Source organism: Piliocolobus tephrosceles, chromosome 2, assembly GCF_002776525.5.
Source record: "Piliocolobus tephrosceles isolate RC106 chromosome 2, ASM277652v3, whole genome shotgun sequence".
NCBI classification, from domain to species: domain Eukaryota; kingdom Metazoa; phylum Chordata; class Mammalia; order Primates; family Cercopithecidae; genus Piliocolobus; species Piliocolobus tephrosceles.
The window spans coordinates 165,407,467-165,427,546 of record NC_045435.1 but is presented as its reverse complement, the minus strand read 5'-3'; the positions used below and the strand labels follow the sequence as shown (position 1 = coordinate 165,427,546).

The 20,080-nt window shown below is 41.3% G+C and overlaps 1 long non-coding RNA gene across 1 annotated transcript; it reads right to left on the bottom strand.

Moving 5' to 3' along the window:
* Nucleotides 1-905: 905 nt before the first annotated feature.
* LOC111544706 lies at nt 906-6,923 on the bottom strand. The gene is made up of 4 exons (XR_002732258.2): nt 6,617-6,923; nt 5,777-5,913; nt 1,464-1,560; nt 906-1,225 (listed from the first exon to the last, which is right to left on the bottom strand). It is a non-coding gene; the product is annotated as an uncharacterized LOC111544706 (long non-coding RNA).
* Between the last annotated feature and the right edge of the window lie 13,157 nt (nt 6,924-20,080).

The window sequence follows — 20,080 nt, the reverse complement described above, 5'->3', positions numbered from 1 at the left end:
GGGTTTTGTTTTTTGGGGTTTTTGTTGTTGTTGTTTTGCTTTTTGAGAAGGAGTCTCGCTCTGTCGCCCAGGCTGGAGTGCAGTGGCACAATCTCGGCTGACTGCAAGCTCCGCCTCCTGGGTTCACGCCATTCTCCTGCCTCAGCCTCCTGAGTAGCTAGGATTACAGGCGCCCACCATCACGCCTGGCTAATTTTTTTGTATTTTTTAGTAGAGATGGGGTTTCACCATGTTAGCCAGGACGGTCTCGACCTCCTGACCTCGTGATTCACCCACCTCGGCCTCCCAAAGTGCTGGGTTTACAGGCGCGAGCCACCGCGCCCGGCCTAGATCTTAACTGTTTACAGTATAGGATTAGAAAGTGAAATCATCAGCTGAGATCAAGAGGAGAAGTGGGACTGGGTATGCCTTGTGGTGTTCTAAAAATGCCACAGGCTGATTTTGTCACTAGAAAGTGAATATATGCGCCTGTAATCCCAGCACTTTGGGAGGCCGAGGAGGGTGGATCACAAGGACAGGAGATCGAGACCACTGTGAAACCCCGTCTCTACTAAAAATACAAAAAATCAGCCGGGCTCGGTGGCGGGCACCTGTAGTCCCAGCTACTCCGGAGGCTGAGGCAGGAGAATGGCGTGAACCCGGGAGGCGGAGCTTGCAGTGAGCCGAGATGGCGCCACTGCACTCCAGCCTGGGCGACGGAGCGAGACTCCGTCTCCAAAAATAATAATAATAATAATGATGATAAAGAGTGACTATATGCAGCTTTTCAGGCAAATCCCCAAAGTTCTACTTATTTTTAAAATAATTTTTACTAAATACTCCTAAAGAATTAAAAACAATGCAGACTTCTTTCTTTTTATACTGTAAGCCCCAAAGCAAGTCAGGCAAATGTGATGTGACTAGAAATAATACATAGGCCTTTATTTAGGTTTAAGTACACTTTGAAAACTTCAAAATCATGACCAGGTGCGGTGGCTCAGGCCTGTAATCCTAGCACTTTGGGAGGCTAACGTCCGGCAGATCAAGGCAGGCAGATGGCTTGAGCCCATGGGTTCGAGACCAGCCCGGGCAACACGGTGAAACCTCATTTCTACAAAAAAATATTTAAAAATCAGCCAGATGTGGTGGCACACATCTGTAGTCCCGGACAGGAAGCTTAGGTGGGAGGACCATCGGAGCACTAGGAATCTTACCATTGCACTCCAGTCTGGGCAACAGAGTGACCCTATCTCAGGAAAAAAAAGAAAAAAAAAAAAAATTGAACATCACAATTATGAGCAAGAGTTCTTGATACATGAAATTCTGGCTCTATTACTCAAATTACAAATTCAGGAAAGTGAAATAGCATGAAAATAATCCAAATGGAATTTTATGCAGTCTGAATAATTAGATTAACAATTATTAGTGCTAAGGGACTACACATAAACAGTAAGACTCATGCAATTTACTGCAACCAGTATTACCTTTTTACAATTACACTAAAACCATGCCGTTTGTCTCTTCCTGATATGTTGATTCTCTGGTGCCCACACACCTGCCATTTGTTTTTAAGGCTTCTTCCTGCAGCAGATGCGTTCAAGAGAAATTACAAAGTAGTGCCATATATATGCAATATTGAGATGTTTTGTTTGATTCATTCAGGGAGATTTTTTTCTTTGAAATTTGAGCTAGCATTTTAAAACAGAGAGATTTTACATAAAACTCAGGGTTTCTAGCCTTTCTTGAAAAATGGGGAAGTCTGCCAACACTGGGGGACAATCCAGGTGAGGTGACCTGTAGCGACTTCTAGGGAAGGGAGCTATGCACACCAATGTAGCCACCCCCTCATCATACACGGTGGACAAATTCCCCATACCCAGCCTGCTTGTAGGCATTTCCGTTTTCTAGTTCTGATGTGCAGTGTAATTCTTAACCTGGGGTGATGATCAAAACATTACCAACCAGTTGCCCCAGGCACCAACCAGAACTGACTTAAAGTCAGGTACAGGAGGCTCATTGCCTAGGGCTCACAATAATTTTTAGACCTCCCCACCAAAAATGTTTTGATTTCTTCAAGGAGGAAAAAAGTGGAGTGGAGAGACTATTTAACAATACAAACAGCTGTGGAACCTGTGCATGCTAACAGATAGAGACCTTAAAAAATGATTGCCCCAAAGCTACATCCTCCTGTATTGTGCCAATGAACTGCTCCTACTTGGTGGCATTTTCATTCTAGACAGGTTTTAAACAGCTTTTCCCTGCTCTCTGGGCTTCAGGATATAGGTTGGTAAAAGGGACACTCCATTTGCTTTTTTGGCATTTATTGAGTTTCTAGTATGTGCTAGGCTCTGAAGAAAGAAGATAAAAAGAGAGACAACTAAAAATCAGACTTAATGTCTTCTGCTAAGAGAGATCCTAGCTGCTTCTAGGAATAATTAGGAAACAGCCTTCACAGAGGTGTGGTCAATGTGGAATGGAAAATTCCTTCTGATGAACTTGACTGCCTGCCCCACACCCACCTCACAATGTAAGTGTTATGAATAAGGTTTCAGTAGCAACACCAGCTGCTCCCCCTTTCACACACACACACACACACACAAAATTACCTAACTCACTTATTGATTATAGACAGATTCCTTTGACAATAATAATTAGCAGTGGCAGGCAGGCATGGTGGCTCACACCTGTAATCCTAGCACTTTGGGAGGCCAAGGCAGGCCGATTGCCTGAGTTCATGAATTCGAGACCAGCCTGGACAACATATGAAACCCCTTCTCTACTAAAATACAAAATAAATTAGCTAGGCATGGTGGCGTGCACCTGTAGTCCCAGCTACTCAGGAGGCTGAGGCAGAAGCATTGCTTGAACCCAGGAGGCAGAGGTTGCAGATTGTGCCACTGCACTCCAGCCTGGGCAACAAAGCGAGACTCCATCTCTACAAAAAATGTCAAAAAGTATATAGCCCAAGAATACACTGGCACCATGATGAAGATATAGAAATTGCCATTCTAACTATGATCCTAGTGAGAAGGAAAACTTTACTGTGTAGGAATTATTTTATCAACAAGGTTAATAAAATCTAGGAGGGTCCAGATGGCGTACTGTGGAAATGGAAATTAGTGTTCCTGAGAGTGTGTGTGTGTGTGTGTGTGTGTGTGTGTGAGAGAGAGAGAGAGAGAGATAAAGGAGGACTCAAGGCGCCTGTGGCAGGTCATGAGAACCAGCATACGGCAAATCTGGGGAGCTCTCTCTTGCCATGGCCAGGCAACCCAAAGGTGGGCTTGACTTGGACCACCAAAGATAAGGCCTCACTTAACTTGTGACCTGGCTTTGGCCAGTGCAAAGCCTACGTATCCCCATACTGACTGAAATGCATGAGACAAGACCAGGTAATATTAAAGGCGGGGTGGATAATGAAGTTACGAAAAGAAAATGAAAGACTCTCCCTTATCAATTTCATCTGTTAATAACAGAAGTTGTTAGTAACAGTGGTCTTAAAACACATAAGGCTTTATTTTGACATTGCTATAGTGGTAAGATTCTATCAAAACAACATGGCATACCTTTCTTCTTTTTCAAGTTTTGTTCCATTTCCTTCACATTAACTTTGCATATTTTCTGTTACTTTGTTAGGTATTTTGTCTTTTCTGTTGTTACTGTGGATATAGCAAGTTTTTGTATTTATGTATGTCCAAATAAGCTGTTATATTGATAAATTAATGTTGTGTAACTTGTCTACCGAATTCTTTTATTATTTACATAGGTTTTCCGTTTATTCCCTTGAACTTTCAGGTATGCAATCATATTTGCAAATAATTACCAGTTTGCCTCCTCCTTTCCCATTTTTATACTTTTTTCTTGTATAATTACATTAGCCAATACCCCCAGAATAATGTTAAGTGTGGGGCTAATGAACATGCTTATCTTTTTTTTTTTTTTTTTGAGACACAGTCTCACTGTCACCCAGGCTGGAGTGCAGTGGGGCGATCTCGGCTCACTGCAAGCTCCACCTCCCAGGTTCACACCATTCTCCTGCCTCAGTCTCCCAAGCAGCTGGGACTACAGGTGCCCGCCACCACGACCAGCTAATTCTTTGTATTTTTAGTAGAGACGAGGTTTCACTGTGTTAGCCAGGAAGATGTCCATCTCCTGACCTTGTGATCCGCCCACCTCGGCCTCCCAAAGTGCTGGGATTACAGGCATGAGCCACCGCACCCGGCCATCTCGTTCCTGACTCTAATGAGATGCTTTTAGTATTTCTATGAGGATGAGGATAACTTTTTGGGTTGTACATTGAATTTTATATATATATATATTAGCTAACTGTGGAACTGAATAGAATTTAAAATTCTCTTAAGAAAACTCAGGGACTGTGAGGATACACCAAAGAATGCCCTGTTAGACGGTCAGACAGCCCTGTTAGAGGAACATTGTTAGAGGCTTTTGTCAAGACAAACCAGGACATCTCCATGACTTGGGAAAATAAGGGAACAAAGTAGAAATGTCCCACTCTGCACACCAGTGAAAATGGGCAATGTGGAACACAGATTAAGAGGAGGACAGATAGAAATCTGTATAGTTTCCTATTGCTGCCGTAGCAAATTATCACAAAGTTAGTGGCTTACAGCAACCCACATGTATTATCTTACAGCTCTGGGGGTCAGAAATATAAAATGTACCACCAGGCCTGTGTTCATTTTGGAGTCTCTGAAGAAGAATCCTTTTCTTTCCCCTTCCCGGATTCTAGAATTTACCTGCATTCCTTGGTCTGTGGCCTTCTCCATCAGTATCTTCTCTCTGACGCTTGCCTCCACCCTTATGTCTTCTCCACCTCTGCTCCCTCCCTCTTATAAGGACCCCTGTGATTACATTGGCTCTACTATGACAATCCAGGATAATCTCCCATCTCAAGAGCCTTAACTTAATCACAGCTGCAAAGTCCCTTTGCCGTGTAAGGCAATATATTTGCAGGTTCTGGGGATTAGGGTGTGGACATCTTTGGAGGGCCATTATTCAGTTTACCATGGGATCTATAATGAAGTTTCTGTTTTTGTATTTTGTCTCTGGCTGAAAGGACACAGCTTTGATCCCACCAGAGAACTGAGTTGGGAATGGTCCTAATAAATATAGTCATCTTTAATCAATTTAGTTCTGAAATTGTTACTGGGGAATTCAATGGGTAGAAGGTGTGGTTCCAGTGAGGATGGGATAAGACAGGTCCCTTTGTCAAACGGCTTGCAGGGAATAAAAGAGATAGATGTATCACAACAAGATTCTAAGAAGTACAGGCTGAAATTTTAGTTTGATTTGTTCACTGCTGCATCTGCAATGCCTAGAACAGAGTAAGCACCATGCAGGTACTCAATGAGTATTTGTTAATGAATGAAATCAGCACCAAAAACAGTTTTATGGAAACACAGGAGAAGATTGGTTTGGGAGAAGTAAGGAAAGACCTAATGAAGGATACTCTTAGAACCACTGGGAGTGTCTGTCCAGCTCTCAAGATTTCACCTCTGGGGTTAACTTCTGAGAGGGCAGGATGAAGACCTTACTTAGCACAGTGTTACCTCACTTTAAGAAAATTCCAATTATGTTAATTTGAAACAGACTTAAAAGTCTCCCTTCAAGTACCAATTGTGAAATAATACAGATCCCCTTTCATGCCCAATTTTTGCTTTTTTTTTTTTGCTCTTCAAGAATTGAGTAATTTCTATGCAGGCAGGCATAGAAATTACAGACATCATTTACTGTTTTGCCACGTGGTGTCGCTGCTGCCACTGGTAAACAAAACACCCACCTTTGGTACATTTTCTGTGAACACACAGTGATCTTGGTGCTCTTGCCACATTTGTTACAATTCAGACTCTAATTTCCTGTTGTTGTCAACCAAGCTTTCCTTGAGCAATTACGCTTGTCCTGGTGCTGAAAAACGTGCTAAAAAAATACAGAGGAAGTTAAATGTAATTTTTAAAAATCATGGAATACTGTGTTGTTCATTTACTAGAAAACAGTATGCAAAATATCAGGTCTAACAAAAATATGAGAAATAACTTTAGAGATCTCTCTACAGTCAGGCTTGCTCTGTTTCAGGAGGTCAGGGATGCCACTGAATCCCAGCACCTTGCACAATGCCTAGCACAGAGTAGACAAAAAATAAGTATTTGTTGAATAAAAAATGAACATGGAAAAAGATGACTGCCCTATAACTCCCAACCATATTACCTCACCTTTACCCCTACACAGAGACTAACAATAAGTTTCTGAAATCGAATTCCAAATTCTTAGGATAAGGTTCTGAATAGTCCAGCTGTGGCTGACCACTCATTTTTGGTCTCATCAGTTGTGCTCAAAGAAAGTCCAAATGACCCTCAGAAGCTCACTGTGGAATAAGTGAAGATTTCAACGGTGGGGCAAAACTGTCGATTCTATGAATAATAGATTTCAGATACATATACAACTACTTTTCAAATGTTTGGAGATGCTGCTGTGATATGCCATTATAATTTCTCATTGTGATAAATATATGTAACTTAAAATGTACCATTTTAGCAATTTTAAGTGTACAGTTCAGTGGCTTTAAATACATTCACATTGTTGTGCAACTGTCTGGAATTGGTGGGTTCTTGGTCTCACTTACTTCAAGAATGAAGCTGTGGACCCTCACGGTTAGTGTCAGAGTTCTTAAACATAGTGTGTCTGAGGTTTCTTCCTTCTGGTAGGTTGGTAGTCTCACTGGCTTCAGGCGTGAAACTGCAGACCTTCGCGGTTAGTGTTACAGTTCATAAAGGTGGTGTCTCCAGAGTTGTTCGTCCATCCCTGTGCATTCGTGGTCTCCACGGGGAGTGTTGCAGCTCATGAAGGCAACGTGGACCCAAAGAGTGAGCAGCAGCAAGATTTATTGTGAAGAGCAGAAGAACAAAGGCTCCACACCCTGGAAGGCGACCCAAGTGGGTTGCTACTGCTGGCTCCAACAGCCTGGTTTTATTCCTTTATCTGACCCCACCCACATCCTGCTGATTGGCCCATTTTACAGAGAGCTGATTGGTCCGTTTTGACAGGGTGCTGACTGGTGTGTTTACAAACCTTGAGGGAGACATAAAAGTTCTCCAAGTCCCCACCAGATTAGCTAGATACAGAGCAGTGATGGGTGCATTTACAAACCTTGAGCTAGACACAGAGTACTGATTGGTGCATTTACAATCCTTTAGCTAGACATAAAAGTTATCCAAGTCCCCACCAGATTAGCTAGACACAGAGTGCTGATTGGTGCATCCACAAACCCTGAGCTAGATACAGAATGCTTACTGGTGCATATACAATACTCCAGCTAAACGTAAAAGTTCTCCAAGTCCCCACCGGACTCAGGCGCCCAGCTAACTTCGCCTAGTGGATCCCTGCTGGGGCAGCAGGAAGAGTGGCCCAGAAATATTGATATGGAAGAGGGGCAGGGAAGTGCTGGGAAGGGAAGGGCAGGTTCCTGGTGAGGGCTCCATTCCCGGGACCTGTACTCACGGACCTAGGTGAGGACAGGCATTTTTGTTTTCCTGTCCAAATGTTGCATTTCCCACGACCACCTTGGCCCCACCATTCCCCCATCCTGTGCCTATAAAAACTCCCAAGACCCTAGCAGGAAGGCACATAGGCAGCTGGATGTCAAGAGAAGCACATCAGCTGAGGAACACACAGGCGGCTGGACTTTGAGAGGAACGCACCGACAGGAAGCGGCATGCCACCAACTGGCAGAAGCAGAACGGCCTGGAGTTTGGCTGGGGCAACGGGAGGAGAGCCCAGGCCACAGAGCAGCCTGACTCCAGGGAATACCTTCCCACTCCATTCCCCTTATAACTTCCCCCTTCTGCTGAGAGCTGCCTCCACTGAATAAAACCTTGCACTCATTCTCCAAGCCCAGGCGTGATCCGATTATTCTGGTACACCCAGACAAGAACCCAGGATACAAAAAGTCCTCTGTCCTTGCAACAAGGTAGAGGGTCTAATTGAACTGGTTAACACAAGCCGTCTATAGGCGGCAAAACTAAAAAAGCACAGGGTAGCACATTGGGACTTCAGGAGCTGTAAACATTCACCCCTAGACACTCCCATGGGGTTAGAGCCCCACAACCTGCATGTCTGTATGCTGCCCTCGAGATCTGAGCAGCGGGACACTGAAGAAACGAGCCACTCCCCCGTCACACGCCCTGCAAGGGGGACAAGGGAAGTTTTCCCATTTCAGTATCTTCAGAGGAGAGGAATTAGTGTTGTGGTTCATTTGTTTTGTTTTGTTTTGTTTTGATTTGATTTTTGAGTCAGAGTCTCGCTCTGTCGCCCAGGCTGGAGTGCAGTGGTGCGATCTCGGCTCACTGCAAGCTCCGCCTCCCGGGTTCACGCCATTCTCCTGCCTCAGTCTCCCCAGTAGCTGGGACTACAGGAGCCCACCACCACGCCCGGCTAATTTTTTGTATTTTTAGTAGATCTGCGGTTTCACCTTGTTAGCCAGGATGGTCTTGATCTCCTGACCTTGTGATCCACCCGCCTTAGCCTCCCAAAGTGCTGGGATTACAGGCATGAACCACCGTGCCCGGTCGTAGTGTATCTTAAAATTATTTTTTGGGAAAAAGGAATGATGCCAATTAAAATTGTCCTCCTGGATTACTTAAGCCCAGGAGTCTGAGGCTGCAGTGAGCTATGATCACAGCACTGCACTCCAGCCTGGGCAACAGAGCAAGACCCTGTCTCGAAAAAAAAGAAAAAATACTCCTCCTGGAGAAGAGCAGACCTGAGGAAGCTATGGGAGCTGTTGACAAGGAACAAAGACTTTTTCCTTGTGACCACTTAGAGAAGAAAGCTTTGGAAAGAGACACAAAGCAACAGATTTTTTATTTCAACCCAATGTACAAAATAATTTTTTAAACTCTAAAGCTTTTTCCTTGTTTAACAAGGGAACAATCTACCTTAATGAAATGAGTATTTGTGTGTGAAAACACATAGACGCTGACTGATTGTAGAAAGGATTCCAGAATTTGGGGAAAAGCTGCAGCATTTAAGCTAAGTGTGAGTTATAAGACTTCTTTTTACCCCCAACATTCTCTGTTTTTCTAATGACTGAAACATCAGTTAAAAAAAAAAAAAGTCAAAAGTGGCCACAGTTGTAAAGTTTCAAAAGTAAGTAATTAATCAGTGTAAACTTCCTTTGCTATCTGTTTTAGTTCCTTTTCACACTGCTATAAATAACTTCCCTGACACTGGGTAATTTATAAAGGAAAGAGGTTTAATTGACTCATAGTTCCACATGGCTGGGGAGGCCTCAGGAAACTTACAATCATGGCAGAAGGGGAAGCAGGCACAACTTACATGGCACCAGGTGAGAGATCAATGCTGCAAAGGGGGAATTTCCAAACACTTCTAAAATCATCAGCTCTTGTGAGAACTCCCACACCATCATGAGAACAGCATGGGGAAAACTTTCCCCATAATCCAGTCACCTCCCACCGGGTCCCTCCCTCAACACTTGGGCATTACAGTTGGAGATGAGATTTGGGTGGGGACACAAAGCCAAACCATATCACTATCTATTAGTGGCATATCCTCCAGATGAAGTTGGAATCTGATATGCTATCTATTGAATGCTGTTAAGAAAGCAAGCCACACAACTCTCAGGGGGGAAACATTATCTAAGAGTGTAGGGACAGGAGCCACAAGAGATCACCAGGCATACCTGGGCCTAAACTAAAGGGTCCCTCCTCTCATTTGTATATTGAACTAGGAAAATACCCTGATAAGTCCAGATCAAAATTATGCAGATATCAGAGCTTTGTTCCATTTCTGGTTAATAAGAATTAATTACTCCAATTTGTCCGGTTTACTGGACTTTGAATTTTAGTTTTTCTCCTGTGATTTCTCTTTTTCTTTTTCATTAAAACTTGTGGGAAAATGCTTCAAGAAGCTGTGGGTAAGTAGACAATTCTTATACTTCATAGTTGGAAAATAAATTGGTACAACCTCCCTTGAATGTCTATTTATTTGGCCATAGCTATCAAAATGTGAAGTGCTCATACCCTTTAACCCAGCAATTCTACTTGTAGGAATTTACCTTCTAGATGCACTCTCACACAGGTAAAGAAGGTGTGCAGCAAAAGACCAAAAATGCCCTTAATATCCATCAATATGGGACTTTTAAGAAGGTTTGGTATGGCATGCCCGAAGAATGCTCTGTGTAGAGGTGGGGCTGAAATGCCATGCCACTGTTAGAAGAATGAGGGAGCTCTTTCTGTACTGACTTAGAAATTGCTCCAAGATACACTATCACATGACAAAAGCAAGTACAGAACCTTTTTTTTAAAGGCATCTATAGATATATCTTACACAACTATGTGGCAGGCAGCTTCTAAGATGGCCCCCAGTGATCTCCTGCTCCTAGTATCCATGCCCGTATTTAATCCTCTCCCCTTGAGTATGGTTCAACCCAGGAATTTGCTTCTAACAAACAGAACACAGCAAATGTGATAGGATATCACTTCCGAAATTAGATTACCAAGAAACTTTGGCTTCTAGTCTTGCTTGCCTTTTCTGGCTCTTCTCTCTTATTCACTTGATGAAGCCAACTGTCATGTTGTGAGGTGTCCTATGGAGAGGACAGTGTAACAAGAAACTGAGGGAAGCCTCAGGCCAAAAGCCAGTGAAGAAATGAGGCCCTCGGCCCAACAACGTGTGAGGAACTAAATCCTGCCAAGAACCCCCTGAGTGAGCCTGACAGCAGATCCTCCCGAGCTGAGACATGAGCTGACTGCAGCACCAGTTGACAGCTTGACTACATCCTTGGGAAAGCCCCAGCGCTGGGGGCCTAGCTAAGCTGCTGCATTCCTCACCCACAGAAAATGTGAGATAATAAATGTTTGTTGTTTTGAGCCACTAAGTTCTGGGTAATCTGCTACGTAGCGGTAGATAGCTAATATAACGTGTATTTGTTTATGCATATGCACAATATATTTCTTTAAAAACTGGCAACTGTGCTTGCCACTAGGGAAGGCATCTTTAGCTTCTGAGGGTCAGGGGTGGGAGGAAATTTACTTTTCACTCCCCATTCTTTCATCTATTTTAATATATTGTTTATTCCACAAACAGACAAATAGGTCAATACTTTTTTGTTTTTGCAAATAGAGAAAAATGATTATTTTATAAGATGAACAATTTTTTTGATATGCCATGGTTTCATATGAGGACAAAAGCCACACTGAAATAACCAATTAAGTTATCCACATAACTGAATCTAGACTTTGAAAAATTACATTTGATCTGTGTATTTGGCTCAGGAGAGGCAGATTGTAAATCATTTTCTTTAACCACTAGAGGGCACACTGCATTTGGTTGTCTTTCAAGTTCCTGTAACCGAAATGTATATTACAAAAGAATGTCAAAGAGTAAGAGAAATGTGCTTTTCTTCTTTTTTTTTTTTTTTTTTTTTTTTTTTGCTGGAGTGCAATGGCGCGATGTCGGCTCACGGCAACCTCCGCCTCCCCCTGGCTCCCCCTGCCCTGGGTTCAAGTGATTCTCCTGCCTTCATCAGCCTCCCAAGTAGCTGGGATTACAGGCGTGAGCCACCATGCCCGGCCGAAATGTGCTTTTTAAATGTAAATATTTTAGAAAAAAACTTTCATGAACTTAATGATAAACATTTAAGTATGAAGAAAAAGACAAAGTAGAGGGAAAAATAATTCTTCAAACCTAAAAACTGGTAAATCCAGATGCTGTAGTTGACAATCATATAAATGAATACATTTTTTTTTCAGTTACTAAGTGGAAAGAGAGTAATTCTGAGTCTCTAGGAAGCAAAAACAGTTGCAGCAACAGGAAGAGCTGTATCGTGAAGTGCAGGCAAAGACACCTTATGGAGCTGTGATAAGAGGAAATTCATACATAAAGTTTTAAAACGTCTTATTTTATTCAGTTGGTAATATATTTATATCATAAAATTAAAAAGGTACAAAATAAGTATACAGTGAGAGATAGAGTCGGCCTTCTCCCTACAATGCATTTGCCCTTCTTCGAGGCTACCACTGTTCCTGAATACATCCTTCAAAAAAAACTGATACATTTGCAAATATATAAGTCGGCAAATATATTGAGTATTTTTGCCCCCACAGAAATGGCAGTGTGCTACATACATGGTTGTTACTTTCTTTTTCTGTTTCTAAACTTACCAATAATTTAGAGATCCTTCTACATCTGCACATAGAGACCTGTCTTATTATTATTAGCAGCTGTCTGCTATTAAAATTATATTATTTTATAATTTGATTGAAATGATACCCATAATTTATGTAATCAGTCTCTATAAATTGACATTTAAGTTGACTCCAGTCTCTTACTTTTATAAACACTACTGCAATGGATGGCCTTTTACATATATCATTTTGCACTGTGTATATCTGTAGGATAAATACTGGGATTGAGTCAGAGATATACACAATTAAAGTTGTCACAGACACTGCCAATTTGTCTTCCATAAAGGTTGTGCCAATCAAATTCCCAACCCCTTGTTTTCCCATACCTTGCCCCACATCGTTTGAACCTGATTTTTTTTTCTTTTTTTAATCTTGGCCAATCTGCTAGGTGAAGAATGGTATGTCCTTATATTTGCTTTACGTTTCTTATTATAAGTTAAGCACCTTTTCATGTGTTTAAGAGAAGGGCTTGTCTTAATCAGGCCAAACTTTACTATAAAAAGGTTAAAGTGTTAAGGTATTATCAGCCAAGTTAAGACCAGAGGGAGAAGTACATTTCAATGAGGGAAAAGAGATCCAGGGAAAGTCCTAAACTATCCTCATAACAAGGCCCTCTGCATCACTCCTCCACCCCTCTACCTGGCCAGGCCTGTACTACCACCTTCTGGGCTGGAACCCTAGTCCCTTGGCAGAGCCCATGACAGTTCTCCCCATCAAGCTGAGATAAGACCAAATACCACCTGGGACCAGAATGTATCAATGTGAGGCCATCATTTCCAAAATGCCTTTTAACCTCATAATCCTCAGCCCTGCTTTGACCTGATGCCCCTCTCAACCTTTTCCCCGTACTTTTTTAGATCAACTCTGTCCAAAAGGAATATAACATGAGCCACATACATAATTTTAAGTTTTCTGGTAGCTATATTTTAACAAGTAGAAACAGTCGTAATATAAATAAAATATATAGATACACTATATCTAAAACATTTCAACTTCTAATCAGTATTAAAAATTATTGAGATATTTTACACTCTTTTTATACCAAGTCTTTGTAATCCACTATATATTTATTTATACTCACAGCACATCTCAGTTCAGACTAACCACATTTCAAGGGCTCAACGGCAGCATGTGGCTAGACTTGCACTGTCTAACTGAACTTTCTGCAATAATGGAAACGTCAGATCCTTGTCTCCACATATGTTCAGTCTGTCCCAGGAGCACTTCTGCCTCATATATTCAGTCTGTCCCAGGAGCACTTTTCCTCGTGTTATGTCAATAGGATCCTGGCACTCTCCTAGGATCCAAAGGTCACTCTGCAATCTTTGGGCATTTCTAGTGGAGACCACTTATTCTTCCACACCCCTTATTACCAGTCCCAGTTCCTCAGGCACTTCAGTTTAGATCTGAGACTATGAGAAACATAATTAAACATGTAGCTATTTAAATTAAATTTAATTAAAAATTAAGTTTTTCAGTTGCACTAGTAAAATTTAAATGCTTAATAGCTGCATGTAGCCAGTGGCCACTATATTGGACAGTCCAAGTCTGGACTATTTGTCTTGCACTATCAGATAAAAGTCCTCTCTCCTGCCATGCAGATCAGCTCTAGAACCTCCAGCCATCCCTTTTAGAAGTCATAGAGCTGCCTCAGTTGATAAAGAATTCTAGAGGCTCCCCCTTATTATTTGTAGCCTTCAGAGCTGCCCCTCAGTGTCTTACCTGAGCTCCCAGCATCACACTGGGGCTTTTGAACATCTGTGTACATGTAGGTAACAGCCTGGCGGAACATTTCTTGTACGTCCTGAACTCCAACCTCACTTTCATTCCATTTCAGTCACCAACTCCCAGAATCTGGGAGTTGATCTGAACCTTGATCTGGTCATCGCCAGACAATACCAACCCCAGAAAGCTTTTTTATTCCTTTTTAAAATAAGTGATTAACAAGTAGTGCATACTACATTCTTCTTGAGGGAAAAAAAATGAACCATGCAGCTAAAGGGAAAGTCCCTCTTGGCCATCCTACCCCCACCATTTCAGGCCCTCCTCTCAAGCCCTTCTTCTGAGCCCATCCCCCTTGTTTTTCTAGACATAGGTTGAGCATGTGCACACTGTTCTGCTACTTGCTTTTCTGAGCAATATGTCTTGCAGACCTTTTCATGTTAGTATATGCAGATCCACCTCTCCCTCACTGTATGCATGGGGGGTAATACATTTATATGGTTAAAACCGGAAGAAGAATAAAAAGATGTGCAATGAAAAGTTTCCCTCCCCATTCCTGTTCCTTGTCTACACAGTTCTCATACTGGTTTCCTAGGTAACCACCATCATTTGTTTCTTATGACAAATAATTACTCTTCGTGCATTTCCATCAAATATGAATATAGGTTATTTTTCCCCATTCTGCACACAATTTATGCATATTTTATGGCACCGTTCTGCAGCTTGAAGTGCCTTTCCACATCTTTCAGAACATCTATTAGAGCATCTTTGTCCTTTTTACAGAGGCATGGTATTCCCCTGATGGCTATACTATAATTTAACCAGACCCCTGTCAATGGAGTCTTGGTTTGTTTCCAATGTTTACTATTACAATCAGTGCTATAATAAAGAACCTTGTGCCTATGTTACTTTCCATGTATGTAAATACGTCTGCAGCATAAAGTCCCCAAAGGGAAACTGCACCGTCAAAGGGTATTTGAATAGCTAATTTGGATAGATTTTGCCAAACTGCCTTCCACAGGAGCTGTGCCAATTTATACTCCATCGGTGCATATCTTGGTCTTTTTTGTTTGTTTTAGAGATGGAGTCTCGCTCTGTCACCCAGGCTGGAGTGTAGTAGTGCAATCATAGCTCACTGCAGTCTCAAAGCCCTGAGCTCAAGCCGTCCTCATCTCAGCATCCCCAGTAGCTAGGACTACAGGCGCATGCCACCACATTCACCTAATTTTTAAGTTTTTTTGTAGGGATGCGTCTTGCTATGTTGCCCAGGCTGGTCTCAAACTTCTGGCCTCAAGTGATCCTCTTGCCTCAGCTTCCCAAAGTGCTGGGATTACAGATGTGAGCCACAGTGCCTGGCCTATCTTGGTCTTTTTAACTGCTGCATAATATTCCCAGGTAGAGAGAATACACCCCAAAGTGTCTAGGGCCCTCCTACTGATACAAGATACAAGGTTGTTTTCAACTGTTTTATTACAAGCAATGCTACAATAAATTCTCTTATATGTGCTTCCTTGTGCATGTATTTCTCTTGAATAATTAAAGAAAATGAAGAGAGCAAAGGAAGCAGCTGGTGGAAAGGCGCTCAGGTAGAACAGAGCTCAGAGAGAGAAGCATGAGGGAGCCTTTGTGGCTAGAGCCAGGGAGTAGTGATGGGAAGGTCAGAGTCTTCAGGGCAGATGTGGGGGCAGGGGTTGGAATAGGGCATGGAGGCTGTGGTAATGTTTTGCAGTTTATTCTAAGGTCAAAATTTTCTGATTTTCATGTTAGAAGACCACTGGCTGCTGCATGGAAGATGGTTTAAAGGGAAGGGGTGAAGGCAGGAGACCAGGCAATCTGAGAACAGGCACCAGCGGCCTGGCTGAGGTGAAATGAATAAATCCTTAGCAGGTTGCACCAAATGGGAAGTAAATGTAACAGGAAGTGTCCTGCTCCCAACAGAGACCACTGAGAGGAGTCTGCGGAGTGAAATGATGGACACAAGAATCAACAAGACAGACATAGCCTCTGCCCTCTTACTCTCTAAGAAGGGATACAGAGATTAAGCAAATAATTGCAGGTATAAACAACAGTCCACCTACAGTGTGACAGGGAATAGAGAATAGAGGCTTTGAAGTCAGATTGCTCTGCATTTCTGACTCTGCTCCCCAACTTGCAAGCTGTGTTCCTTTGGTCAAGTCAGTCTCTGTGTGTGTGTGTGTGTGTGTGTGTGTGTGTGTGTGTGTGTGTCCCTCTCTTTTTCTCCCTTCCCCCCAACCCAGCCCTCCCTCCTCTCCTCTCCCTCTCATCCGATTTCTTCATCTGTAAGGGTTAGTGAGAGGATTAAATGAGATCATTTTTGAAAAGCACCTAGCACTGGTAAAAAGGAGATAATTATATTGGGTGAATGAATGGAAAAAACCTTCCCCTTTATTTACCATCTGCCTTCATGTGCCCCTGTCGGCCATTCCAGGCAATCATTTTGATTCTAAATTCCTACTACCTCCTCCAGCTACAGAATGGGTTATAAGTGGAGTCAACGGGTTCATTAGCTCCTTGCATGTGGTTTTGCCAAAATCGTGAGTTACCAACTAATGTAAATTAATTGTTTACACTCCTTTGGGTTTATTCTTTTCCCAATGTTATTCTTTTTAAAAGTAAACAAAATTATTTCTTTTCCCTTTTCCCCCCTTTTATTATCAGGAAATTTGAAATAGACTAGGAATAGTAGATGGAAGAATTCATTTATTTGATTAATGGATACCAAATTATTATGGTTAAGTTTTTTGTTTCAGACCACAGCTCCATGGGGACATTAATAAATGTGATTGCTTTTGCTAGAATATTCGTTAATCCTGTGGTTTAGTGTGCTGATAATGGGACATGCTGCTCCACTGACTTTTAATGAGCTTATTCCACTGGATAGCAGAAAAGCAACAAAAATAATTTTACAAACATATACATGTTTAGAGGAGATTTTAAAACTCTATCTCTTTATGCTTTCAGTATATTTAAATTTCACCAAAGTGTACGTAAATGTAACTTATTCTTCCTTTTCTTACAGGCTTTTTTCGATAGGTCTTTTTTAAATTTAAAATAAAAATCTGAGGAATAGTTGCTACGGACTGAATGATGTACCCCACAAAATTCCTATGATGAAGCTCTAATCCCCATGTGGCTGTACTTGAAAATAGAGCTTGTGAGGAAGTGATAAAGGTTAAATGAGGTCATATGCGTAGGGCTCTGACGCAGTAGAGCTGGTGCTTTTATAAGATGAGGAAAAGACCCCAGAGCTCCCTCTGTCTGCCATGTGAAAAGGCAGCTGTCTGCAAGCCAGGGAGAGAACCCTCCTTGGAAACCAACCCAACCAGACTTTGATCTGGGACTTCTAGGCCCTAGAACTGTGAGAAAATAAATACCAGTTGTTTAAGCCACCCAGTCTACAGTACTTTGTTATGGCAGCCCTAGCTGACAAGTCCTAAAACAATATGATTTAGTCTGAGCTATTGGGATGTTAAAAGACTTCATCTGGCTTGAATGCCTTAATTAAGATAACTTGTTTTTAGCAGTTATGGGGCTCTGCCTCCTTTGTGAGTATATAATTCAAAACTGACAAAGTAGTATGATGACAAAAGACAGAGTGCCTGTTGATTCAGGTTTTATCCATAATTGTAAGTGAAACAATGTCATTTACAAAATCATCAGGGCTTTCCACTCTAGGACAATAGGTTTCCTAGTGTCAAATCAAATGTTAACTCTCATATTTACCTCTGATATCTTCCTCTTCCCTCATACAAATCTATATAAATTAATGCATGCATATGTAGGGCTGTTTTTTCCCTGTTTCTTATTTAACAACATGAAATTAAAGCCTTCTGGCTCAAGAGAGTGAACCAAACATACACATTTGCCCCCTGTTGTTCCAGACACCATCACTGTGTAGATATTTCTGATATTTTTAAAAGTGGTAGGGGTGGATAAAATTACAACATCAAAGAGAACAGAAGAGAAAGCAACCAATGGATAGTACATTTCTGGAAGACAGATAAAACAAAGCAGAGAAAGCCAAAGCCCAGGATATACCCAGGAGGAGGATGCAGAGAAGGTTGACAGAGAACCCTTGCAACAGTGTTTTACAAGGACATCACATCTAAATGGCTTAGCTTGGTGTAATTGCTCAATAAATGTTAACTGTTATGTCACTATTCTGGAACTGGTTTTTGTCACTCAAGGTCACCACAAATATACATGTAATTTATTATTTAGTAGAGTTATATAATATTCCATAACTTGTTCATCCATTTCCTTATTTAAGAACCCTTCAATACAAAAATTAGCCAGGCATGGTGGCACGCACCTGTAATCCCAGCTACTCGGGAGGCTGAGGCAGGAGAATTGCTTGAACCCAGGAAGCCGAGGTTGCAGTGAGCTGAGATCATGCCATTGCACTCCAGCCTGGGCAACAAGAACGAAACTACATCTCAAAAAACAAAACCAAAAACCCTTCAGATTATTTTGTGGGTTTTTTTCCTGAGCATGTGGTCTACAAAAAAAATGGTACAACAACAACAAAAATTGCAAGAAAGTTCTTTATGCATCTACTCTTTAATTGTTGGAATTTTTTATTTCTGGATTTTCAAAAGTGGAACTGCTGGCTCAAAAGGAAGGTGCAAGTTTAATTTTATTGATTTATCTACTGATTTAACTTTCCCAAGGATTGTGGCAGGTCAAACTCTCACCAGCAACAGGAAAGCCTGTTTGTTAGTCCACTTGCTGTGGACTAAGTCTCCAGCAAACTGAGATTATATATCTACTCTCAAGCTACGAAGATACAAAACTGAGATGTGAGCCCAAGCGATCTCACTCTGGACCTTACTCTTCTAAATATTCATACAAACAGCTAATTATGCCAACAGTATTTAACAAACATCCTTTTCCACTTAATTGAAACACAAACTTCATGATTGTCTTAGCCCATTTGTGTTGCTATAAAGGAATACCTGAGGCTTGGTAATCTATAAAGAAAAGATATTTATTTGGCTCACAGTTCTGCAGGCTCTACAAGAAGCATGGCGCCAGCATCTACTTCTGGCAAGGGCTTCAGGAAGCTTTCGCTCATGGTGGCAAGTGAAGGGGAGCCAATATGTGCAGATATCACACGGCGAGACAGAAAGCAAAAGAGAAGGAGTAGGGGCCAGCTTCTTTCTAACAATCATTTCTTACAAGAACTAACAGAGCAAGAACTCACTCATTACTGTGAAGACAGTACCAAACTGTTCATAAGGGATCTGCCCCTGTGACCCAAAACATCTCCCAGTAGGCCTCGTCTCCAATTTTGGGATCAAATATGGAAATGAATATCCAGACTACATCAATGATACAAGTTCTCAAATACAGTCTGTCTGTCTCTGGATTCTATTGCAGTTGAGTTGCAATTATATTGTTTTGATTTGAGTAGCTTTATAGTAAGTGTTATTCTCTCTCCAGTAAGGCAGGAGCTCCCTCACTACTCTTCTAAATTTGTCCAATAAACCTTTGCATATTTTTATTCCACACAAACACTTAAATCATTTGTCCAGGTCCAAAGAAAATATATCTGCATGTCTTGACTTGGATTTCATTAAATGTGTTTGTTAATTTAAGAATTGATATGTATGTATTAAATCTCTCTATCCATGAATATGGTGTAATGTTCTATTTATTAGGTTCTTCAATAAGATATTAAAGTTTTCTTTTAATACAATTTTTGTACCTTTATCATTGAATTTGTTCTAAGTTATTTTATAATTCTGTCACTATTGTAAATGTGTTATTTCCCACCATATCTATTTAGACAATTGCTAATATAAAAGAAAGCTAACAATTTGGGAATATTTATCTTGTATTCAGCAATTGGGCTGAAATCTCTCATTGTTCTCATTGCTTTTAGTGAAGTCTTTTACATTTATTATTTCCAGTCCAGGTATAATGCAAAAAGTTTATCCTTTTTTCCAAAAATTACACCAGTTGTTAAATTTATGGAAAGGAAGTCTTATTACATTAGTTAAAGCAAAGAGAAGATATTGAATAATAGTGGTGAATGTGGATATTCCAGCTTTGTCCTTGATTTTAATGGCACTAGCTTTAATTTTTCATGCCGTCATATGATGTTGCTGATTGTAAACACAGTCTTTAACAGGTTTCAA